Below are 15,606 nucleotides of genomic sequence, written 5' to 3' on the forward strand. Positions count from 1 at the left end.
CCCCATTCGGCCATGCAGGAACTCTCAGTCAAAGCATACCTGCCAGATAGCCATCCAGCCTCTGCTTAAAGACCTCCAAGGAAGGAGACTCCACTACACTCCGAGGAAGGAGTGGGTTCCACTTACTGTCAGGAAGTTCCTCCTAATGCTGAGCTGGAATCTCTTTTCCTGTAGTTTGAATCCATTGCTCCGGGTCCTGTTCTCTGGAGCAACAGAAAACAAGCTTGCTTCCTCCTCAGTGTGACACCCCTTCAAATATTGAAACAGGGCTATGTGGAGAAAGGGCATGCCAGAATGTTAAAACCACTCCGATAGAAATGGAAACCCGTGCTTCTTGCAACGCCATCATCCACACTGCAAAAAGCATCCGCTTGGCTCGATGCGAGGGAATTGTGGGCATTGCAGTTGGTTGTGTGGCCCCAGAGAGCTTTGCTCCAGAATTTCCAAGCATTGGAGCCATGGCACTTCAAGGGGGTTCTCAGACAAGTCGAAAATGGGAGAACTTATACAATGAGGGCAGGTGGAGATGGAGGACACGTCCTGGAAAAGGAGGACGCCTGGTTACCTTTGCCTTCAACATCCTAGAGGAGAAACCCCCCCCCCCCCCATGCTTCCTTAGTTTCAGCCAGTCTCTTGGGCTTCTTGCTTCTGCCAGCTTTGAAAGAACTGCCTCCAAGTTGACCATCCATTCTGCTGGGATGGTGGAGGGGAGAGATTAGATCCCTGAGCCGCCTGGGGCTAATAGGATCGGAGAACCGACCTAGGGAAGACCAGGAAAGGCGGATTAGTTACCTCTCCGCACCTTTTAAACCCCGCTCTTGGCTTTACTCTGTCTTCCTCTTCTTCTCATCTCAGCGCAGGCTTTTGTGACTTCCATGGAAAGTTCCTCTTTAACTGAAGGATGCTTAGTGAGGCTGCAACTCAAGCTGCATTAATGAACACTTTGTATAAAGCTGCGTCCACCCTGCAGAACTGATCCGGGTTGACACTGTCTCAAGGGTATGGAATTCTGGGAATTGTAGTATGTTGTGGCCCCATTGAGACAGGGCACTTAAAGCGGTGTCAACCCGGATTAGTTCTGCAGGGTGGATGTAGCCTTGGAGAGGAGCATACTTTCCTTAACAGACTGAGCTCTGGCTGTAGAGTTTATATATGATTCTGTTCTACATTTCCTTTCTTTTTTTAAAAAAAGTACATGTTTGGTTCTAGGATCAAAACCTATGGATGCTCAAGTCCTCTTCTATCCAATGGCAGAGTAAATGGTGTCTCTATACAATGGCAAAATCAAGGCTTGCTTTTTGGATTATATATATATTCTTTGAATATTTTCAAGACATGGAATCCCTGGATACAGAGGGCTGGCTGTACATGCAAGTCACATTTTCTAGTAAATGATATGTTTACAAGGAGAAGGTTGTTGGCAGAAGGGGAAATTTTCCCCCCTCTCCAAGTGAAAAGGATAAGGAAGGTCAGATTTAGGGAAGGCACACCATCTGAAACAAGGGAAGAGACTGAGGAAGAAAGAGGTTGCTCTTTCCTTGGGGGTCCCAGGCTGCTTTTAGAGGAATCTAAGGGAAGCCTAGCTTCTGGAGGGGACAGAGATGAAGCAGAGTTCCTCTTCTGTTGTTCTGGAAGAGGTGGAAGGTGTCTTCAGTGAGGCACATCTTCAACGTTTGGCTCCTTTCTCCCTGGGGCTCCAGTGGTGCCCTCTTTCACATCCCATGCTGCCCCTGCTTCCTTAATGCAAGAAGGCGAGAGACTGAGCAGGACTCCATGGCTGGCACTTGGCAGATGCCCAGCAGATGGAGAAGGGAGCCAGTTGCAATGTGTTTTCAGAGGGGTCCTGCCTGGAAAGAGAGTGTGCAGGTGGCTGGGTGCTTTGCTTATCAGGTTCTTTCTCTTCCTTGCATTAGCAGTCTCTTTCATTGCTTATTAAATACTCTGCCTGCCACTTTTCTTTTTAAAACAGGAAAGTTGTTCAGCATTTCATGCCACAGGAGAGGGTGATTTGGAGAGAGAGAGAGAGAAAAGGAAGGGGGAAGAAAAAGAAAATCTAAAGAGGTTAGCCAGAGGCAGCCTATTATTTTAATATAGCTTCTTTTCCTCGTCTTTTTCCTCCTGCAAAGTTTTCCTGCAGCCTAAACCACTTGCAGAGCCAGAGTGTTGGACTGACATTGGAGACCAGGGTTCAAATCCTGGCTGGGTGATGTAAACCTACTGGGTGATCTTGGGCAGGTCACACTCTCTCAGCCCAGAAGATGGCAATGGCAAACCCCCTCTGAACAAATGTTGCCAAGAAAACCCCGCAATAGGTTTGCCTTAGGGTCACCATAAGTCACGAAGGACTTGATGGCACAGAACAACAACAAAACCACTTGCAAGATATAGGACCACATCACCGCCACAGTTCGACCAAAGCAAAATCCAAACAAGCTCTTTCAGACTGGGGTTTAAACAGTCCTTTAAAATGTTGCCAGAAGATTTGCACAGATCTTAAATGTTCACATTCTTTTCATTGCTTTGGCCTCTTTTCCCAATTCAGTGACAGTTGGTGTTAAAGATGAGGCTCAATTTCTGTGTTAGTTTCTTTCATTCTTGCTAAAAAAAAAGTGTATATATTATATATATAAGGGCCAGAAGGAGAGGAAGAAAGAAAATCAACTTTTTTTTTTTAAAAAAAGAAGCTGCTTGTAGTTAATGGTATTTTATTGTTGAGTTATACAAAGTTACATTTTTTTATCCTTCCAAAAGGTTAAACCCTCTAAAACCAGTCATTTCCCCCCCCAAAAAACCCAATCTTCTTGTAACAACAAATGTACTTTTTAAGATCTTTTTAATATTTGTTTTCACTTCTGTGTCTTTTGGAAAATTCCTTGAATTATTTTAGCTATTGAGTTTGGCAGTTGCCCTGTTTTAATCCGTAGTAATTCTAAAGCAAAGGAAGATTTTACTGGGTGGAAGGCGTATGAAATACGTGTGGGTTGTATTACAGAGTTGAAAGTATGTCACTATAAAGTATCGCTTAATCACTTGCAGATACAGCTTTATTATCTCCCAAGGAGTATATAATTGAAGGTTATTCCTGCTCTTTTAAAAAAAGCTCTCACCACCAGTTTATTTGTTCTGAACCTATTTAATGCTTGTTTGGGAAAGTATCATGCCTCCTTCAAGCTTGTTAGTTTATTGTGTTATGTAAACACAATATCCTTGCCACTGCCACAAAGAGCAAGGATACTGACTTTGAAACAACCATCATGGGTCACTTTGAGGAGAGGGGCTTAACTACTGACTCTAGGGATTAGATGATTCTGTTCTTGGTTTCTCAGCCTCCCTTCAATCCTGTTGTAGTGGTGCTATTTTTTTTTTAAAGAAAAGTATATACACGCAAGTGGCAATTTCTAGTAAAGTATATGTTTACAATGAGAAGGTCATTGGAAATGATCCTGCAAAACCACAGCTTTCATATGATTTGTTTACTGTACTCTGCTGGAATGTCAGTTGCTTTATGAGAAGCCAGAAAGTTCCAATTTCTACTTGTAAGAGGACTTTTTTAAATGAATGGATCAGCACTAGACAAAGAGCTTGTGATGTTAATCTAGGATCAAGTCCTAACTGGGGGTTTTCTTTAGGGGTTTGATTCACTGCGGCTTGAGTCTCGACTCTGTCCTGACTGGTTTCAGAATCAATTAAAATATTTTAGAGTTTCTTTGATTTAACTTGGTATGAAACCTGGGCCAAAATTTCCAGTAGCGCACTCACAGAATCAGATTTGTATCTGATGGAAATATTATTATAATCTTTTCTTCCCCAGTGCATGTAACCTAATCATGTTTATGCTACTCAGACATAAACTTTAGGCTGTTAACCTTTGAACATATCATCCCCAGCCAGCAGAACATGTATCTGTGTTAACTGGAAATGTGTTATTTGGGGTTTTTTTAATGAATATTTGGATTTCATGCAGTGCTGATTTAGTTAATTTGGTAGCCCACACCTATTTAACAATTACCCAGTATGGTTTACACCAGTTTTCCTCAAATTGGAACCCTCTGGAGATACTGGTCTGAAATTGCTATCATCCCACTCATCATAGCATAAGATGTGCTGGTTCAGGGGATAATGGGACATATAGTAATCAGTTTGTTTAATACTGGAAGGCATGAGAATGTGAATGACTCTAGAGAGGCTGTCCAACATGTATTTTAATATATAATGTAGACAAGACTCTCCAAGATGTTTACAGTATTTAGGGATGTTTACGGTAATTTAGGGATGCTGAATTTAGTTTATTAGTTTGAGCAGACTATATAGATGAAACATTGCTACCTATCCTTTCTGTAGGAATAATTTCTATAAGAATCCTTTCCAAAACTACAGTATAATAATCCATTGCAATCCAACAGCTGTTGCTACCAGTCTTGACAATTATTGGAAGAAGCCTCCTCATATCTTTGGGCATATACATAAAAACTTTATAGGAATGAGTAATCACCAGCCACTTTTTATATCAAGAACATTATTTTGAACCAATTCACCCAGCAATTTTAGTTTTAGGGAAGAATGAAAAATGCTGGTTGGAGATTACTTGTGAGGACCTTTTTTCCTTCAGTCAAACAAAAACACCACCACCCCCAGTAAACTGAATTTAGATATGGAACTGTGTAGACATTTCATTATTTGCAAAGCAAATAAGAATGTTAACATTGAGTGCTGATGTTGACAACAGATTATTCTTGCTTTGTAATCTCATTTTATTTCAAAATCAGTAGAAACATGGAACAGAAAATATTATATATCAGTTATTTTGATATGATCTATCTATCTATCTATCTATCTATCTATCTATCTATCTATCTATCTTTATATATGCTTCTATTTCTTTTGCAATAGTGAAGTCTATCATTTCTCTTGTACTTGTAATATCCTGACATTATAGAATTATTTCCTACATTGAACTGTTTTGTGTGTTTGTGTATGTGTGTGTGAGTGAGGGAGAGAGACTGAGAGAGAATATTTGGTGGCATAAATAATTTGTCAGGTTTCTCTGAAGAACATGATGGGTACAATGTTCTTGTCACTGTCTGGATTAAAAATACACTCAAGCAAAGCATGCAACATAAAAAAAATTCTAGTCTAAGAGTCTGAATTTGTCGCATATGTGTAATGCAGATATTTGATAGCTTGTGGTTGGCTATGATTTAAAATCTAGAGCAGTATTAGTAGCAGCCTTTGACAGTGCTTTGTTGCTGTTGTGTGCCTTCAAGTCATTTCTGATTTATGACAACCCTAAGGTGACTCTATCATGGGGTTTTTCTGGCAAAATTTGTTCAGAGAGGGTTTGCCCTTGCCTTCTTCTGAGACCGAGACAATGAACCTTGTTGAAAGTAGCACAGTGGGTTTCCATAGCTGAGCAGGGATTCAAACCCTGCTCTCCAGATTTTTAGTACAGCCAATTAAACCACTTCACATTGCTGGCTCTGCATTTCAGAGTGCTATGTAGGCATTATTTTACAGGTAGTTGGTACATAGCTTAGCGGAGCTGAATGAAGTGCCTTGTTCTGTATAGCCTGATGTTCCCCGTTGTTATGTGACACAGGTGTGTCCTGCCAATTCTAAACATACATAAAACTATTTTCCCTATTTATATTCCTCCTAGTCAAATAGGGACAGTCAAACCTGTGATTCTGTATTAGTTAAATCTGAGACAGTTTTTGAAATTAACTTTAAAACCTAATCCATTTACTGCTGGTATTTCCCAAGCACATTGAATTTTTGTTTTAAAAAAATTGCTTTAGAATGCACATATATGAACTGATATTAATAAAATAACATCTGCTTCAGTCTGTGGACAGATTTATAATCTTCGGAATACTGTCATTTGAAAACTGTAATAGTGTAAGTGCACAATTTTCAAATGGTGTCCTTTCAAAAACAGTAGTCACTAAGCACTTAACACACCAACCCAACACTTTTTTACACATGCATTTGCCTGCCAAGCTAATAAGAGCTGGCGTAATATCATGATGATGTCCGCATATGAACAATGTAAATGCTAGTGCAGTAAAACTGTAGTGTTTGGATTTAAGCTATTTCTAATCTGCTTAATTTTGTGGGGTATTGAAAATGAGGTTAAATATTTAATTCAACTGCGCTATTGAACTTTCACTCAGTTTTATTATGAAATTGGTTGTCTGCTATTAACATCACTTTAAGTTGTGTTTACACTGTTGTGTGGAAAAAAGCACAGTGATGTTCCATAGTACATGGATACACTCAGTATAGAATTTCTGTGGTGATATTATCTAAAAACTGCTGCCAAAGAATGGCACTACAGGTGAATCTTTTTCTATGCTGCTGCTGTGCATGTTGTGTTTCTCCATGTATGGCAAAGCTGGACATTGTCAAGAATGGTTTTCTAAAGAAAAGGTGCCAAGAAAATGCATTTTGAACAGCACTATATATACAGCCATATTTGGTTTTGGTAACTTGGAATTGAAAAAAATTTTTTTAGAACAATTGAGTAAAAGTGGGTTATCATTGAAAAGTTGCATTTAAAAAAAAATCTTAGTTACATTTACCAGGGAAATATGGTTTGGCCCCTGTACTATAAAAATGTTAAAGGGGAGCAATGTTCAATGTTGAGAAATGACAGGCACCAGGAAGGTTAAGCACCCCCTTCTGCAATACTTCTATACTCTAAACCCTGTCTGGTGATATTCTCATTCTCACTCTTAGTATATATTAGGAGTTTTGTTTTTACATGTTATTGCAGTTAGTCCAGTTCACATTTACTGGTAGAATAACATGGATAAATTAAAGCTGCTTTATTTTGAAAATCCACCATAGTGACAGGACTCCAAGAGCCCTGGTCATCAACAGCCCAGTTCAGATTCTGTAAACTCAGGGATGTCGTTTCCTTTATTATATTGGTCTGTATGTAAAGTGGTCTTCCTCTTTTCCTACGGCCATCAACTTTACCAGTCATTATCATCTTTTCCAGTGAACATGTTATTTTATGCTATGTCTAAAGTGTGATAGCTTCAGTTTTGACATTCTGGCTTCTAGTTAAAGTTTAGACTTGATTTGTTCTTAGACCCATTCATTAGTCTTTTGACAGTACATGTTATCCATAGAGCATTTCTGCAGCACCAAATTTGAAATGTTTTAATTCCTTCCCCCTCAGCTTTCTTCACTTCCACAACCATATGAAGAAATCAGAAATACACATATGATTCTGACTGCTATTAAGTGATTCTAACCTTTCATAAACTAGTTCAAGTTTCCTTTAGGTTTCTAAGATGTCTTTCAACATTTGACTTGATGACACTGTTTGTAGCAACACATTTAATTGCCAGCAGTCCTTGTGAGGACTCCTGTAAACTGTGGCTTCAACGTAAGTTTCTTCGGTATAGAAAAGTGTTGGACCATTGGCTTCCTTGAAAGTTCAAGTCTGCTCAACCACCTTTTTAAAAATCAATATATTCTGAAAAATAGTGAACATATATCAACAGAAATATCATTTTGTAAAAGGATATATTTGGTGATGACGCAGAAGACAAACATTTAGTCTTTGCCTGTCAGCTAATTGTTTTCCCCTAGGAAAATAACCAAAAATGTCAAAACTGAAGTTTAGAGGAAGGAGCACCACTACTACATTCCACTCTTGTGGTACTTCAGGCAGCAAAAGTGACAGCTTTAACCACAGAGCATCTGGGGCCTAGTTACTGTTACAGCAGAAGCTTTTCAAGGGGAAACCCTTCTCTGTTGACTGTGCATTCATTTAACGCTATTACATTTTGCCATCATTCTAAAAATCATTTAAAGGGATCAAAAGGATCAGCTGTTTTCAAGCTTCTTCCTTTTTATCTTGCCACTTTGATAATATGAGATTCTAGTCTGTTTATTAAATAAGTATTTGTGACTGTATTTCTCAGATTTTTTTTGAAAAATGTAAATAATTTAATTCATTTTAACCTTTATAAATGGCATCTCATACTTTTGTTATTTTCATAGCTTTGACAACTTCTTATGCTGACAGTAAGATAATAGAAATATATTTAACTTAGCCCAGAAAACAATAGAACCAGAAAGCTGGAAGAGATCCCCAAGGGTCATCCAGTCCAACCTCCTGCCATGTTGGAAACACAAAGCACCCTCAACAGATGGCCGTCCAGCCTCTGCTTAAAAACCTCCAAAGAAGGAGACTCCACCACACTCCAAGGGAGTGTTTTCCACTGTCAAACAGATCTTACTGTCAGCTAATGTTTAGATGGAATCTCTTTTCCTGTAGTTTGCATCCACTGGTCCAGCCAGAAAACTAGCTTGCTCCTTCCTCAACACGACAGGAATACTGTTTTGGGTCTTCTGAAAACATTGGTCTGCATTTGCTCTGTCAGTTTTCTTTAAACCCACATTCATAAAATGAACTATAGAATGCATAGGAGTCATAACTAGGAGTAAGTAAAGAAAAAACTTGTATTTTCATACACAAACTCTTGACCTAGATAAGTTCAAGACAGGTTCTTGCATGTTATTATCTTCATTAACTTTTTTTTAAAAGGTAAGAATTTGAGTGAGTTATTTCATGCTGGCAATAGTACATTATCCTTACCTCCCTCCTCCTGCCCACTTACCATCCCATTGGATGCCCCATGTGGCCAGCCACACAGTTGCATGAGTGATACACTACCCATACAGTGCATTGGTGTGTCCAGTGATACATTGGGAAAGCACAATCATGGGGATTCCCCCTTCACACCATGCCCCCCTGTTGGACTGTCTGGTTTCTGTATGTTTTAATTACATCAATTACATTATTGGTGACCTGCTGCAGTTGCTGTACTTTTGCATCATGGTGTGAGACAGCTCGCTGGTGCAATAAGTCAATAGTCTTGCTGGCCACACATGCACCTATATATATACGCGCGTGCACACACACACACACACACAGGCACACATATGTTATGATGAGCAATGGCACCGGTGGCTGCATCTCACCAGTCCCAGGGTTCATGCTCGATTCCTTCCATATGCCTCCTGGGCTTTCTCACATCCCTGCACTTGTGCCATGTTAATGTGATGATGTGCATTTTCTGTGTTAAAATGGAAGAGTGACCGAGCTTCTTTTGGCTCTGGTTTTTAGCCTGGTTTCGTGTTGGTTTCCACCTGGTTTTGCACCATACATCATCTGAATAGGCTGGCTTTTAGTTGATTTGAATCTATTTCATTTTGCCAGTGCAGACAACCCCTCAATTTGCCCAATGAAAATGTACAGAATAAAGCAGCCTATAAAACTCACTGGCTTCTTCAACATGCAGAGATGGTTTAAACAGTCATGTGAGGGGGAAAAAGTGATGGTGTCAGGAGTCTTGACTGAGATTTTTGTTTAAGATGGTGTTTAATGTGGTCAGTGGAGATAGAGGCTACATACTTTCTTGGCCATAAGAGAACTTGGAACAAAAGTAATAAAAGAATTGGAATACAATCTTCTTATTATTATTTTTAAACTATCTTTGCCTGATAAAGGAGCCAGTGGAATCTGACAGCTAGCATCATGTATTTTGTGCCTTGGCTAAATAAAGATGTCTGATGTAAACTAGAGAAACAGAATCTGTTTTGAGAAATAAAAATATTATTTTACCCATCTTGAGGCTCTGTCTCCCTTTTTTACATTCATTTTATTGGATGTTTCCAGCCCTTTTGGCTTTTGTTCTGCTTTACTATGAATAAAGGTACCACCACAAAGTATACTTTGGATTTGTGTGTATTTTGCTTTATGGCCAATGTGGCTGCCTCTACAATTTTAAACATATTTAGTTTGTTCTAGACAAAGCTATTATTGAGCAATCATCGTGCCTGATTTTGGGGCGTTTGCTGCAGTCTTCCACTGCAACTTTCTTGTGTTTTCATACCTCTTTATCCAGTCTCCCCACCACCATTACCACCACCACCACAGCAAATCCATTAAAAAGAAAAAGAGTAGCTGTAAGATGTCTTTTGGTGGGCAAAGGCAGGAGCACTCCATCTGGCTACTTAAGTTCAGTTGGGTTTATTTTCAAATAAGGACCAAACTACACATTTCATTAGTCACGTGGTTAACTTGGCTGCTTCTATTCTGAAGAAAAAGCAGCTGCAAGGCTGCAATTGGGTATCTCCTCCCGTTTCCAAATCTAGAGTGTGGTCTTGTGCTGCTTTACTGCTGAATATTGCCCCCACTGCTGAATATTGCCCCCTGAGTGTTAACTGTTTGCCCCCAAAGGTGTTGTTTGCAATAAATAGCAACTACTCACACCCATAAAAAAGGTGGAGTCATGGAGGGACAGTGCGTATTTGATGCCCTCCACGAATGAGGCCTGAGATTTAAAAATAAGCATGGCCCAATGGGCCAAGCTTAGGCATGTGATGTGGGGTGGAGCTCACATATTTTAAGTTGAGCTGCCCCTCATCTTGCCTCATTTTCTTTGAAAACAACCCTAAATTGCAGTGTGAACCTAGTTGGTTGCTTTGGGGCCAGGTGGGAATTTTCTCCCCTTTTCCCATCCGCCCCCCCCCCCCCCTCGCCTATCCTATACTGTGTGCAGGGATTGGTAATTGGCTTTTGGTGGCTGCTTAATAGGTTTCATTGGCCCATACGGGGGATAAAGAACTATTTTGTGCACACCAGTGGCACCCCTTTGTGGTGAAAGGTTAGGCTGTGGAACAGCTTAGACAGGTTAAGGGACCTGGAGGTTGTGAAAGATCCTGCCTTTGGGGTGGACATGGGGGTTTTGAAGGTCAAGAGTCTGCATTAAATAGGTTATAGGTCAAATAAATGGCCCTTTATTCATCCAATTTATGTGTCTGATCTCTTTATTTCTTGGATGGGTATCAAATGGTGGATGTGGAAGAGACAGAAAAGCAGCCGTAGAATTGGAGGAGCGGGTTAAATAAAAGTTCCCATGAGTTCTCTCCCCCCCCCAAAAAAATAAAATAATTTTTTTATTATTATTAAAATCACACACACGAAACATGCTTTTTTAAAAAAAACATTACTAATGTCATCTGTTCTTTGGACCTAAGCTTGCATGTTTTTGTACACTTGTATGTGTAAATGTTCCACTGAGTTCAGCAGTGCTTATTTCTGAATAAATATGCATAAGCTCAGGCTGCATGTGGGCTACCAGTTATAACTTTAAAGGAGAGACCCCCCCTCCCTCTACTCTTGTTTATATTTGAAAAACAATTACTGGAGCAGCAATTGGTAGACTCACAAATATCATGTTTTCCCTTGAATGGAATAGTTTTTTTCCTCCCTTCTCGGCAGGCAGTTTTTGCTTGTGACCATAAAAAGACAACCTGCTTTCAAGATCTTTTGAGACAAAAATGTTTATATGCATAAATAATTCCATTTAATGAATTCTAAATGGTCAGAACTTGAGTAGGCAAGAATCAAACTCAGCAAATGTAATGTGAAACATGAGGAGATGGTTTATTATTTTTGAAAAACTGCAGTGGGGTATCACCACAGGGACCAGTATTTGCTCTTAGACTTGATGAACAGCCCAAGAGAGAGAATCAAAACTACAGGATGGAGAGGGGAAGTCAGATGTTGAAGCTACAGGGAAGAAAACCAAGAAAAACAACAACTGCAAAGTCTGTTGCTTAAGGGATTAGTGTATTAAGTGTTGAAGTATTATTATGACTTTAAAAAAAAATTAAACAGTTGGCCAGGATTCATACTAAAATGCAATCCCATCCCCATCCCCATCCTGATGGCTGGATAGGGTAAGGATGGCCTGTGAATGCTTCTCTGCCACTAGAGAAATGCTAATGGTGGAAGGGGTGGACTGTGTATCTGCCATAACAGAGGACTCTGGTGCATCCAGGTGGGTGAAAAGCTGCCTCTAAGCAGTTGTCTCACTAGTGGTAGTAAAGAGAAAGCCCTGAAATAGGAATGAGGCAACTGAACACCATTTCCCCCCAGAATCAAGGACTGCTCTACCCACCAAACCAAAAGTGACTGGAATCCAGATTTGAAATTTGCACTTTCTGAAATGTTATATTCAAGAATATATGCATTCAGAATTATACACAGGACTATGTTTAATCCTATGGAGGGAAACTGCACATTTTTAAAAAATGCTCTGCCTTCAAGTTAACTCCAATTTATAGTTTTCTTTGCAAGATTTCTTCAGAGGAGGTTTGCCATTGTTTTTGTCTTAGAATCAAAGAGTGCAACTTCCAAAGTCATCCAGTAAGTTTCATGGCTGAGTAGGGATATGAGGCCATGGTAGCCTGGTGTTCTAGTCTGGCACTCAGACCAGTACAGTCGGCCCTTCTTATACATGGATTTTTTATACACGGATTCAAACATCCACGGTTCAAAAAAAGTATAAATTTTAAATATCAAACCTTGATTTTTCATTTTTTGTAAGGGACACCATTTTGCTATTTCATTATATTTAATGTAACTTGGGCATCCACAGATTTTGTTATCTACGGGGGATCTTGGAACCAAACCCAGCGTATAACAAGGGTTCACTGTATACTAGTGTGGCTCTCTAGAGTAGATGCCAGACGTTTGTTTCTTTTGTTGTTATGTGTCTTCAGGTCAATTCAACAACCTTACTGTAGGGTTGTCTGGGTAACTTTTATTTGTAAGATGTTTGCTATTACCTTCCTGTAAGACTTAGAGAATGTGATTTTCTTAAGACCACGAATTGGATTTCTGAGGCTGAATGTTGATTGAAGCATGGTCTCCCAGGGTCTTCAGAGGCTGCATCTGCACTGCAGAAATAATTCAGGCAGGGACATAGCCAAGGGGGGGGGGGGTCCTTGGGGTCTGGACCCCCTCCTTCCATTAGATAAAATGAATGGTGCATGCCACTGCGCCGCCGCACCCAAGCCCCTTTATAATGGTGGCACTTAGTCTGGACCCCCCCCCTTCCCAAAATCCTGCCTACGTCCCTGATTCAGGTTGACATCACTTTAACTGCCATGGCTCCATGCTGTGGAATTCTGGGCATTGTAGTTGTGTGAGAATTTAGCCTTCTTTGTCAGAGATCTCTGGTGCCACAACAAAGTACAGTTCCCAGAATTCCATAGCACTGACCCATACCAGTTAAAATGGATTATTGCTGCAGTGTGGATATAGCCTGAGTTAAACCAATACATCCCACTGTCTCTCTGCACACAAAAAGAAGTGTGTGTGCGGAGGAGAGATCTGTTAATGGATTGGAATGATTTTTTTAATGTGCAGATCTGTAAATATGTGAGCAGAGTCATGAATTCTTAATCCCATGACATCACAAGCTTTAACTTTTTACATATATTGGAGGCAGTATGCTTCCCTTGTCCTGTGTAGACACACATAATTTGACAGTTTAGTGACCATGCCTTGCCCCCTGAGATGAAAATCTGTCATGGTGTGTTTGGTATGCTAGGTAGAGTTTACAAATGGCTTCATTAATTATCTGCATTTCCTATGGACTCTGAATATATTTAGCAAATCATAAGTAATTAATAGTTTCAAAGTAAGGTGATATTTATATTAATGCCTGTTTATCCTAATTGAAGTTGAAACATACAGTGCTGTGTTCTAGATCACAGAATCCAGTAATCTTCCTACAGAGCACAAAAACCCTGATTATTCATTTTTGGTATAATTGTTATGTGCCAATACCAACCAATTGTGGAAACAGTAGCACCTGAAAATAAAAATATAAGTGGTTCTAATTTCTATAAGCTTTCCCCATTTCCTACAGACTCTAGCAGTTCGAGTTTGTCCTTTAGTGAAACAAAGCAATTAATTAGCATAATAGAGTGCCAGCTCAATATAGATGCTCATATTATGTCACCATCCTGCAAAATTTCCATGTCACTATAAAGATGAGAGCACTTAGCTCAGATGTGTTTTATAGCACTTATTAGTAATCAGATTGTACAAATTTTCCTTTGCATTTTGAAATCTAGGAACCTGATACAAATAAGCTGTTTGCATCTGAAGAGATGGAATTATCTATGTCTCTGTCACATAGAAAATACTGTAGCCCTTCACAGCCACAAGGGTGTGCATTTGATCCCAGGCAGGGTTCCAGGGTCCACTCAGCCTTGTATCCTTCCTAGGTTGCTAAAATGACTACCCAGCTTGTTGGGGGAAATTGGCTTACACATTGCAAACCGCTTAAGGAGTGCTTAAGTACACTGATAAGCGGTATAGAAACATACTTGCTATTGATATAAAAACAGACATGGGAATCATGATGTACTCCAACTATTGTTGGACTGCATCTCCCAGCATTCCTCATTATTGCCTATTTTGGCTATAGGTGTTGGGACAACTGCATGATCAGGAGGCTGCATGATTCTCACCCTGTTTTAAGATATGTTGACCAATTGTAACCAAATGAAAGGAAGGAAGGAAGGAAGGAAGGAAGGAAGGAAGGGAAAAGAAAGGAGAGGAAAGGAAAGGAAAGGAAGGGAAAGAGAACCAATTGTATTTACAAACCTATGGCACATGTGCCGGAGATGGCATATGAAACTATTTTGCAGGGCACATAGAGGGTGAGGAAAAGGAGGAACAGGCGCATGTCTTTCTCCTCTTCCTGGCTGCCCCAGGCCTCCAGCTGTCTCTGGAGAGACAGCTGAAGACCCAGGACAGTGTGGGGGCAGGAAGAGAAACAGTTGTGTGCCTGTTCCTCCTGTTCTGGAGAGGCAGCTGAAGGCCCAGGCAGGTGGGGGAAGACAAGGAACAGGTGCCCCTCCCCCCTCCCCCCACGGCTTCAACTGTCTCTGGAGAGGCAGCTGAAGACCCAGGTGGGTGGGAGGAAGAAATCCTGCCTTGGAAGTCCTGACCTGGAGGGTAGAAGTCTTGCCCCCAGAGGGCAGAAGTCTCATCTTGGAAGCCCCCCCCCCCCCCCCCGGCACCAGGTAACACCCAGGGCTGGAAAGCCTTTTAGTTTGGGCACTCGGTCCCTAAAAGGTTTGCCATCACTGGTATATTGTATTGAGCAAATCCATCAGTTTTGCTTTATGTCACACTTTCATTTTGCAAATTTTGGTACCTTCTGCTGCAGAACAGAGACAAAATCATCATCCATCTTTAAGAACTGGAAAAACTTTTGATTTAATTATTTTCATATTAAGATTTTAGGAATCCTTGTACATTCTGATTAAAAAAATGAACAGCATCAAAATCCCCATTTATTCCTAGTTACAAGATGCTCTAGCATTTTTGTTGTCCTTGTAGTTCAGTCTAAGGCATTGTCCACTGGGTTCCTTCTGGCCTTATATCATCTAATTTAGTCAACACAGGACAAACCCTCAAGGGCAGGATTGGGTCCAATCGTGCCAAACCAAAAGCAGATCTGGAGGATCTGGCTCAATCCTGAGGTAATCAGCCAATGCCCCTTCCCCATCTGCACCAGTGCCCAGTCTGCACACCTGTAAAATAGTTCACAGTTTCTGGCTTGATCTGGAGCAAACCAGGGGTTATTTTGCTCCAGTTTTTAGCCTTGGAGTGTGACGTCATCCCAGATTCCTCCCATGTTGGCCATATGTGTGCTCATTTATTGCCAATAGGCAGAGCTATAAGTGATGTTTGAGTGTGTATGCTGATTGCTCACAAAA

General features: G+C 40.4%; 1 protein-coding gene across 1 annotated transcript in view; it reads left to right on the forward strand.

Moving 5' to 3' along the window:
* Positions 1 to 15,606, forward strand: part of NDNF (neuron derived neurotrophic factor) — a 42,125-nt gene that overhangs the window by 1,200 nt on the left and 25,319 nt on the right. The gene's annotated exons all lie outside the window — the stretch shown is intronic.

The sequence above is a fragment of the Sceloporus occidentalis genome, unplaced genomic scaffold (genome assembly GCF_023333645.1).
Source record: "Sceloporus occidentalis isolate IW3139 unplaced genomic scaffold, rSceOcc1.0.p SCAF_5, whole genome shotgun sequence".
Lineage (NCBI taxonomy): Eukaryota > Metazoa > Chordata > Lepidosauria > Squamata > Phrynosomatidae > Sceloporus > Sceloporus occidentalis.